General features: G+C 34.6%; 1 long non-coding RNA gene across 1 annotated transcript; it reads left to right on the forward strand.

Moving 5' to 3' along the window:
• The first annotated feature begins 4,398 nt into the window (after window positions 1-4,398).
• On the forward strand, window positions 4,399-8,749 carry LOC113624789 (uncharacterized). The gene is made up of 3 exons (XR_003434459.1): window positions 4,399-4,585; window positions 4,713-4,780; window positions 8,714-8,749. It is a non-coding gene; the product is annotated as an uncharacterized LOC113624789 (long non-coding RNA).
• Window positions 8,750-9,778: the final 1,029 nt, after the last annotated feature.

Raw genomic sequence — 9,778 nt, forward strand, 5'->3', positions numbered from 1 at the left:
TCCATATGGTCGAGTCCTACTCAATTTTTAACACCCAACCCAAACATCACCTAATTTAGGAAATCTCTCTGATCCTCCATGTTGAGATAATTCTCCTCCTCCTCTAATCTTCCTTAGCTTTCCCATGGCTCTTAGTTTCTTTTAATTTATGGTGTTTTATCTTTCTTGCTAGACTGAAAGCTACTGAAAGCAAGATTCAGGTTTAATCATCATTTTATACCCAATAGTAACTACTACAGTGCCTTACATAGAGTATGCAATTAATGTGTCAAGTGTCATGATTTACAATAGAAAACACTTAATCCAACAGAATGCATGTGAAGTAATCTATTTCCTTGGTATCCTTTAGAACTCATGTAATTTTTAATAAATTAATTATTCCCAGTATTTCCATCACTCTGAATAAAGGAAGGTCATTCTTTCCAGCGTAGGAAGTCTTTGGATTTATAATTGGTTTTTAAGACTTCCAGATGTTATGAATTTATTTCTAAAATTGAAAAAAAAAGTAAACAATAGAACTAGTTAGCAAACAAATTGAAAACAGTCAAACTCTGTGTTTACCACAAGTATCACAAGTAAGAGACCACTAAAAAAAAAAAAAAAATTTTTTTTAAATGGAAAGAAACACAGGTAATTTGCCAAGGATGATAAGAAAGAATGACAAGAAAGTCAAAAGTTAATTTCAAAATCAATTTAAATAATTGAGCTAGAAATGCATCATGATTTTCATCTGTTTTATTTTGGGGATTAAAAATTTTTAAATGACATATAAGTGAGTATCATAAGAAGAAAATACTTCAACGAGGAGTTCTTACACTTTTGAACTGTTTCACTTCCCTTGACTCAATTTCCTTGCAGTAAAAATTCTAAAAAGGAAAAAAAAATGTAAAATAATCAAGTCATCAAAATACTGACATTTTCCTCCTCTTCCACAAATACAGGCACCCCACACATAATGTAAGACAAATGTTGAATGGCTTTTTTCGTATTGCTTGCTTTATTGGTTTAAATTCCCCGGAGAAGTATAGAAATGCCGGTTGGGTTAGTTGAGTATGCCAAGGAATATATAGAAACAGGTAATAGTATTCTTGAGAGGACCCCTGTGTGTAGGAGTTGGAATCCAGTTTTCGGTTGTTTGGGTCAAGGTCAGCTCCAAAGTGAGCAGCCTCATTGACCTAGATTCAGCATCTGGGTTGTATCACTCTTGATTGTTGCTTGGTGTGAGCTGAAATGGTCACTCCTAAAATATCAGTTAGGGTATGACTAACAGTGAGAGGCCAACAGCTAAAGGTTATAATTGGAGGCACTATGTGATCAAACTGCATAGGATTGTATGAAAATTCTTTGGCCCTCTCCATCTCCCAGTTTGAAGTAGTGTACTTCAAATAAAAGTACGTTTCAAAAAAAACGTATTTTTATGGTGGGGAACGGAAGAAATAAGAAGGAAATATGTTAGCTAGTTATTAATTGTGATGACTAACTAATTAAGAAGAAAGCCTAAGCTAAAATAAGTCTCTTGAAATATTTTAAAATATCAGAGAGTTACTCTTTCCTATTCAAAATATAATCAAGAACTGATGGACTCTTTGAAATCATATAGCTTTAGCGGAGGAAAAGGGGAGAGGATGCATCTTGAGAGATTTCACTGAAATTAACATCAGGTTGAAGAAGGTAACTTTATATCTGCACTTTTTGCTATAGCAGACACCAGAGCAAAATATGGCCAGACAGTCAATTGGGACAGCATGACACACCGCTGGAAAAAATGATGTCAGGTACAAAATTACAAGAAAAGTAAAATCATTGTTGAAGCCACGTTAGCATACCCTGCTCAAAATTATATCTGATTCTCTAGACACTTCACTTGGAAGATTCCCCAAAACAAAGGCAGAGAAATTACATAAATGGTTTTCCAGGCCAACCTTTCTGATTTAGTGTGCTGTAAGTTGCTTGTAGTGTTTCTCCAAGTAGGGAATCCAGGAAAATTTCTAGGGGCTGTGGGTTTTGGAATCTCACCAAATCGTTAATGATTGCAGCCATACTAGTTAGCAAAAAGAGCTAACCATGGTGTTAGCTCTCTTCCTAGTTGTTTTTGTCCAAGACTACATTGGTGTAATTAAATTTTGTTCTCTTTGGCTAAAAAAGGTGAAGAGAACACTTCTCATTTCCTCTTCTCAACAGCTTAGAACTTAGGGGAAGCGGGCATCAAGAGTTTGGGGTAAAGAAATCTTAAGACACAGAATTTTAAAATATTGAAAAAGAAGGCCAAGATATGGGTCATATTGAATGGGCACATTCCTGAAGTGGCCATTAGTTCAGTTATTTTCTCTCATTATTTTCTGGTAGTTATTTACTTATTATGATAATTTACTTGATTACTCATAATTATTATTTTATATTTTCTGCAAGAATGAAAGTTCCATGGGGAAAGGGCTGTGTCTGTTCTGGTGGTCACTGTTTCTCTGGTACCTTGCATGTAGTCTCAAAGAGAAGGTACTCACTCAGTAAGTAAGTGCTCAGGAAGTACTGACCTATTCTAAGCTTTCTGGTGATTTCATTATTTTTCTAGTCTAATTTATATAATCTAAATTTAAATTAAAGGCTTCTTAATTCTCAACCTGGAATAGTGGTTTTATAAGAAAATCATCACTTTAGAATAAAAATATCCATCTGTAAAGTTTTATGATATTTTTCTTCTTTTCTTTTTTTTTTAAAATCCCTGCCAAATGAAAGTAATACAAGGAAACTCAAATAATTTGCCAGGGCAAGTTTATTAACATTTTCCCAAAGGATATCTTATTTGAACTGTTTATTTTGGATCACCATCCAAAAGATAATTTTTTTTAAAGCTTATAAGAAAATGCTTGGCTTATAAATGTTAGTTTGCATAGATAAAGGCAAGGAATGGGGTTGAGTGAGGAAGAGGAATAGTGTCTCCCACAATTAAAATATTCTCAGAAATTGTTTTTGACTGTGTCATTTAAGCACTTAGCCCTAAAGAGTGTTAATGCAGAGAGATTCAATCATCTCAAAATAAAATTTGAAAAATACTAAATATCTAATGCCTGATGAAGTTCCTGGCACATAAGGTGCTCAATTATGAATTGGGTTTTCATGTTTTGATTTTATTAGTAGGAAGAAGGTTATTTTCATGAAAAAATAATTGTGGACAATTGTCCATAATTAAAACAATAAAGAAAGCCCTGAATAATAATAATAATAATAGCAGGTTTTATTTAATATTTACTATGTGCCAGCCTTATTCTAAGTTTTATTGGTATGTATTTATTTTTATATGTATTTAATATAATATATAAAAATAGAATATATAAGTAAAATATATAACATGTACATGTAATTTATTTAATCTTCACTACAACCCTGTGAGCATGACTAATGCTATACCTGTTTTGCAAATGAGTAAAATGACTTCCCAAAGACCACATGCTTAGTGAACACAGAGCCAAGATTCAAACCCAGGAAATCTGATTCCAGGACCCATTCTTTCAATCCCCATGTATTAAGTTGAATTTAGTAGCCCTAAATGCTTTCAAACAGATCAGAAACTTTATATTTAAATGAGTGTTTTCCTCATCAATGAAAACATCGGAGTAGCTAGGTTTAGTTCATTCTTTTCCCTCTCAATTACATATTTGTTTGAAGCATTATTTTCACTGTTTCCACTGGTGAACCTACTGAGAGTAGGTTTAATTTTTTTAACTGCCAAAAACGATTTGTTGCAATTTCTGGTGAATAAGTAGGATTAAATAAGTAAAATTGTGTGACACTGCATCAAAAAACAAAATGTGAATACAAAGTAATGATTCCAATTTTCCTTCATGTCTCATAAAATGATTGTAAAGACAATCCCACAGATTAGATCCAAAAGTGTTTTTGAAAAAATATATAATGTGAAGATGTAGTCAAAGGTGTATTCTTTCTATTATATTAGTAAAAAGAGAAGAATAGAAAAGAAAAATCTCAGTGCTTTATGGAATTTAAAAGTCAATGGAAGAGTCCTTGAAGTCTATTGTCTTGAATTGGGGTGGTGAATGTACATTGCAATGCTGAGGTCTTTGTGTAGAATCTCATTCTTCTACTAAATTATATTTTTTAATCTGATTTTTGTTTTTCTCAGAATCTGTTAGGACAACCCAAGTTTTATTGTAGGCAGTATTAATCTAGGATTAGCCAAGCAAAACCAGAAAGTGAAAAATTAGGCTTTCCCTCCCCTGAGGGCCTGTCCACGTTGTAAACTGTACAAAATGATCCCATCCTGACAGTGCAGAAATGAACACAGTTTCCAACAAAACTTACATATGTGGCAGGGAGCTGTCCCGAAATGACATACTTAGACAAATATTTCCAAAAGGATCATAGATTTTCCTTTACAACAGTATTTCATAGGCTTACAGCATTTCTCAACTTGGCCTTCTCTTTATCATTTTCTCTCTTTATCATTTTTTTTTTAAAAGCTTGATTAATTTTCAGTTTCTTCAAAGAAAATTTTTTATTCAAACAACAATTTTATTTTGATGTACATGTTGTTTCAGTGCTATGAAGCAATTGAAGAACATGAAAAACAGTTAAGCTGGGGAACATTGTGGATTATTAACAGTTAAATTAAAGCAGATAACTAAATTCCAATTTTTATTTTATTTTATTTTCACTTTAATCATTTGATAGATGTGCTGTTTTCCCTTACTTTATAGATTTGGATTTTCAGGGACATTGTCCGCTTTCCACATTTTTGTCTCCAAATTACTTTCCAACAATTCAGGTAAGTGCCTCTAGGTATAGAGCGTATCTCCTTGATGATTCTAACAGTTTCTGATCAATTAATTAATTATGCTATTTAAATACCTATTGTGTGCAAAGCACCGCACTAAGTTTGTTAGGGTATAAACAGAAAAGTAATATGATTCTTAGTCTTAAAGAGATTATATAATTTACTTAATATTGAACAAATCCATTGGGCACTCCTATAATAAATTCATCTATGAAGTGATAAGTTTAAACATAATTTGACTGAGATTTATTCTAGTTTAAGAATTTGACAATTTTCTAAAAAAATCATAGGGTACTTATTTTTTCCCCAATTAAAAATATTTCAATTATTTACTCATACTTGCTTCTCCCTCTTGTAATATGTTTTTTATTTCTACAGTAGTTTCTGTTTTCCAAATAGCTCTCACAGAAATAGATGCATCTGTTCTCTGGACTTAACAGTATATCATTCTTTTTCTTAAAACACATTATTGTAAAACACAGGTAAAGAGAACCAAACATAAGTTTTTAAAAACTTGCACATGAAGCGTTTTCTGAGCTATGAGCTACTTAAGCTCTCTCTGGAGCTGATATATGGATGCCTTTCACTTAAAGTTCATGCTAGAATTTTTTGTACTTTAAGAGATTATACCTATTCTAGATTAATTCTTTTTTGTTATTTATTTTATTACACTTGAGTTCATTTTGTTTTTAGTTGGAGTAGCCTGATTAATTGATGTATTAATTTTGAATGGGATGCTTCAGAATAAGGCAATAAGCTTACAAACTCTAACTATTAGTAGGTAGCATCTATTTTTTTCTATTGTATACACTTTAGTGAAATAAACCTAGAAAAAAAGAAAAAAGAAACTTACTTTCTCAATCCAACCAAAATGTTTCTTATACCAAGAGATCAAAGAAATTCACATCAAAATATGTAGCATTTTTAAAAAGCGTATGAACTGCTTAATAACTATAGGGACTGTTAATATCCACGATCCAGAGATGGGGTGGTTAGCCTTTTTGTGACTGCTGTGTTGAGTCATGATAAGCATATTCTTCATCTGACTGTCACATTGTTTTATTTGTTAGTCATAGCAATTGAGTCTGATTCATACTGTCCTATAGAAAGCTTAAGGCCTTGCAAGCATGCATTCTTCTAACATTTATAATCAAATGCTTCACTCTGACTTAGGAAAGTGCTGACAATAATGTAAGCTTTTTAGTGTAGAGAACAGTGGATATACTTAAAAATAATACGACAAAAATCTCAACATTATTATCTTCCAATTGGACAATTTTACATGATTGGGGCTAATTAGATCTTTCTTCCTGATTCTGCAGAATTCATGTTAGTGAATTTTGGCAATGTCTCTCATATTATCCTGTGCCAGATAAGTGAAGATGTCTTGGTGGGCTGATATTGAAATAAAAGGTGTGAAATCAGTTTAACCAATGGTCCTATGATTAATGGACATAGCAGAAATTTTAATCAAATTTGTAGGTGATAAAAACCACATGTTGCATGGCAATATTAGGATTAAAATTAAAATCTCAGAATTTAGTGATGGTGGGCTGATATCAACATCATAAAGTTGTGTAAGAGATAAATGTAAAAGCATCTATCAAAAACTGATTACAGAGGAATATGGTGAAGAGACATGGCTGCATAATAGTAGCTGATGTGACAAAAACCTACCAAAAAAAGTTGATAGGTTTTAGTCAATCTTAGCAGGGAAATATGGCTGTTAAATTGGTCTATGCCCTTGTTTATGAATTAAATGTATACTTATTGAGTACCTATTGTGTGCTAAGCATTATGCCTGGCATGGGGCTAGTGACGAAATAGACCTGATCCACATCTTTAATAAATCTACAAACAGTCTTGTCTGAAAGGTTGACAAGAAAATTTCAACTCAGAGTGAAAGATACTATGAAAAAGGTGGTAATGAAACTTGTGAAGGCCATATGATCCAGTCTATAGTGGTCAAGATGAGTTTTCCACAGCAAATGATTTCAAGAATGATACTGCTTCTGCTTCTATCTTCTACAAGTCTTACACAAAGAGGCTCATTCAGTTACATCTAAATCCCAACCTTGGCCTGTTCTATAACGTTCTTGCTACCCTTCCCCCTCCTCTACACTACCTGGGAAAGACTGAACATGGTACCATTTCTAACTTCCACAACCATCCAGAAAATTCTTATAAATGTGAAGTTGGGCAGTGAAAAATTCTGACAACCAAAGGGATTTCGTAAGACTTCTTCCCTCTTCTTGATAAGAAATAGAGTTGCATTCAGGTTGTGCATCCCAGTAGCTTTTTTAGGAAAGAAAGTAGGAAAGAGGATAGATAAAAGCAATCTAGGGACTTCTCTGGTGGCACAGTGGTTAAGAATCTGTCTGCCAATTCAGGGGACACAGGTTCAAGCCCTGGTCCGGGAAGATCCCACATGCTGCAGAACAACTAAGCCCGTGTGCCACAACTTCTGAAGCCCATGAGCTTAGAGCTCGTGCTCAGCAACAACGGAAGCCACCATAATGAGAAGCCTGCCTACCACAAAGAAGAGTAGCCCCACCTCTCCACAACTAGAGAAAGCCTGCATGCAGCAATGAAGACCCAAAGCAGCCAAAAAATTAAAAATTAAAAAAAAAAAGAAATCTAAAAGGCAGATTAGTTACTCTTTCTTATTTCCAGATCATAATGCCTCAAAACATTCAGAGTTGGAGCAAACACATCTACAAAAGCCATTAGCCCCCAAACAAGCCATATTCTGTAGTATTGTCAATAATGTTTATCAGTAAGAGAGAGATGTTATATTCTATATTCTATTAAAGGAGTTAGGTAATGCATTTGAGAAAGAGATCTAAACGTCTATTTTTAGAGTAATCTAGGTATTGTTTATCCTAAGATCTCTTTACTTTTTCTTCTTCGTCTCCTTCCCCTCCTCATCCTGGATCATTCCTTCCCAACATCTGCATGGTTTGCCCCCTCATCTTCTGCAGATCTTTGCTCAAATATCACTCAGTGAGTATTTCTTTGACTGTCTCATTTAAAATCTCACATCCTTACCATCCCTCTACCTTCTCTTTCCTGCTTTATTTTTCTTCTCACCACTTAAGATCCCCTGATATACTACATATTTTACTTACTCTTCTGCTAGTGTCTTTCCAAATGGATTATCAATTCCATGAAGACAGGGCTTTTGTCTCTTCTATTATTTCCTGCAACGCCAGCACCTAATACTAAAGTACCAAGTATTGGACATGGTAGATCTTCAATAAATATTTGTAAAATAAATGAATGAATAAATAAACCCTAAACATTTACTTCACCTCTGACCTCTTTCCTGAGTGCCACACATCTTTACTCTAGAGATCAGCACTATAGTCCACCTCTTGCCTGGATTCAGGTAAGACCCTTCTAGGTTCTCGCCTTGCTTCCAGTCTTTCTTCTTTTTACATTTATTCTCTATACCATCTCTTGAGAAATTATTCTGAAGTCCAAATCTTTATAATTTTCCAACGGATTTCACCACCTTTAGAAGAAAAACCTACATTTTAAGAAGAATCACGTTAGCTTTCCTCATCTCACTTTGCTGTCTCAGGTCCTAACACTCCAGTCTTCATTCTGATCATCCTAAACTACTGGTGTTAGAGTTCCTCTAACTCACCACCTTCTTTCATACCTCGAGATCTTCACCTACATTCTTCTTGACACACTATTTTCACAACCCATTTTATTAGCCTAGCATTTATTTCACTATTTTCACTATTTTCACAACCCATTTTATTAGCCTAGCATTATTCAGTGTCAGATGTTCTCGCCCCGGGACGCTTTCCCTAAAGGACAGAAAAGCCAGTTGTTCCTGATAAGTACCACATAGTACTGGCATTTTCTCAAAGCAGTCATCACATGTTATTTATTTTATTTTTTATTTTTTTGCAGTACGCGGGATTCTCACTGTCGTGGCCTCTCCCGTTGTGGAGCACAGGCTCCGGACGCGCAGGCTCAGCGGCCATGGCTCACGGGCCCAGCCACTCCGCGGCATGTGGGATCCTCCCGGACCGGGGCACGAACCCGTGTACCCTGCATCAGCAGGCGGACTCTCAACCACTGTGCCACCAGGGAAGCCCCCATCACATGTTATTTAAATTGATTATTCTTCTGTGTCCTCTACTGGAGTCTAAGTGCCATGCAGATGGTCATCTCATTTGTTTTGCTCACATCCAGATCCCTAGAGCTTATTATGGTGCCTAGCTTATGGTATGCATTTGATATTTGTTGCAAGTAAAAGAGAGAAAGAATGAATAAGGAAAAATGGAAAGGGAGGAGGTGGGAGGATTAGACTTTATTCTGTATTTAAAAGAAGACAAGCTTAGATTGCCCATGGAGATAAATGTTCTTATCTTAAACATTTTAATTAGATAATAAAAACACATTTAAAATCCAGCAGAAGATGTTTCAATGTTATCTTTAACTCACTCTCTTATTTAATCCAATATGCTCCCCAGGCCATAACTGGTACTAAATAAATATCTGGTAAATAACACACAAGACGGTTCTTTTTTTCAGCCAGATAAGACATAATCTCTGTGAATATACACAGAATGTTTGTTCAATAAACTTACTGTATTTTAGTGAGAGAATTTAAAATGCCCTCCAGGCCAGGACCTGGTGCACCCACCCCAGTTCACCATGAGACTAACAGTGACTCCATGAAAAGAATTGGATGGGAGACCTCTCAGAGATCATTTCTGTGCAATGGATTTTTAATCAAGTTCTTCTAAACTAACTGTAATTTATTATCTATATATTCCTCAAATTTGCTATTAAATTGTTCCATCTTCAAACAACATTAACCCTTGGGCGGTCAAGTTCCACAAATTATCAGTCACTGTTTTAAATAAATGTTTTCAGTTGTTCTAACACTACCTATTCAAAGCTTTCTAGGGTGCCCAGTACTTCTAACCTTGCCAGACTTCTCGAACCACTCCAAACCACCAAATGATT

The sequence above is a fragment of the Aethalodelphis obliquidens genome, unplaced genomic scaffold, assembly GCF_003676395.1.
Source record: "Aethalodelphis obliquidens isolate GAN/ISIS:26980383/991018 unplaced genomic scaffold, ASM367639v1 scaffold2, whole genome shotgun sequence".
Lineage (NCBI taxonomy): Eukaryota > Metazoa > Chordata > Mammalia > Artiodactyla > Delphinidae > Aethalodelphis > Aethalodelphis obliquidens.